At 42.9% G+C, this 927-nt stretch overlaps 1 pseudogene across 1 annotated transcript; it reads left to right on the forward strand.

Annotated features, from left to right (window-relative positions):
* Positions 1 to 36: 36 nt before the first annotated feature.
* On the forward strand, positions 37 to 883 carry LOC104161017 (annotated as a pseudogene). Its single transcript, XR_696444.1, has one exon. The product of XR_696444.1 is annotated as a fibroblast growth factor 9 pseudogene (transcript).
* The last annotated feature ends 44 nt before the right edge of the window (positions 884 to 927 follow it).

Raw genomic sequence — 927 nt, forward strand, 5'->3', positions numbered from 1 at the left:
TTTTTTCTGTTTTTGGATTTATCTCAGCCAACAACGTGAGATTTCCCCCCTCCCCCTTTGCAGGATTCATGCTGATGTATGCAGTCTGTTATAGAGTAAAAACAGCGCATGCCTTTCTGGAGTCAGAATCCATAAATCCTGACGTAGCCTGTGCATCTTAAAAAAAAAAAAAAAAAAAAAAAAAAAAACGCCTAGGTATTTAAGTTGCTATGGTCATTCTTATCTTAAACCAAATGGAGAAACTACGGATTTTTTTCTTTATTACAGTTGGATGGGCTGAAGACCGTATTGCTTGCTAAGAGCTGGGGATATATGCATTTATATAGATATACACATCTATATGTTTATAAATATGTCAGTGTGTGAGTATAAAGCGGTGGTTTCTTAGACTAACTGGTTTGACCTTGAACCTGTACCAGTCAAAACAGAATATTACTTTTATTTATGCATTTAATGGATTGAAGAAAGAACATTTGCTCTGTAACTGCGCTAGGGAGGGGAGAGGAGTGGAATATACCTAACCGTGTATCTCCTGGGTTTGGCACCATCATTATTGTTTATTCTTATTCTCTAAAAGCAGAATCTTCTGATGGCTCCCTTAGGTGAAGTTGGGAACTATTTCGGTGTGCAGGACGCAGTACCCTTTGGGAGTGTGCCCGTTTTGCCGGTGGACAGTCCGGTTTTGTTAAGTGACCACCTGGGTCAGTCTGAGGCAGGTGGGCTACCCAGGGGGCCTGCGGTCACGGACTTGGACCACTTAAAGGGGATCCTCAGGCGGAGGCAGCTTTACTGCAGGACTGGATTTCATTTAGAAATCTTCCCCAATGGTACTATCCAGGGAACCAGGCAAGACCACAGCCGATTTGGTAGGTATTCTCCTTAACCCTTTAGTGGCCATGTGATGAAATAGTGGGGCAGAACTGCGGG

Source organism: Cariama cristata, unplaced genomic scaffold (genome assembly GCF_000690535.1).
Source record: "Cariama cristata isolate BGI_N322 unplaced genomic scaffold, ASM69053v1 scaffold37274, whole genome shotgun sequence".
NCBI lineage: Eukaryota > Metazoa > Chordata > Aves > Cariamiformes > Cariamidae > Cariama > Cariama cristata.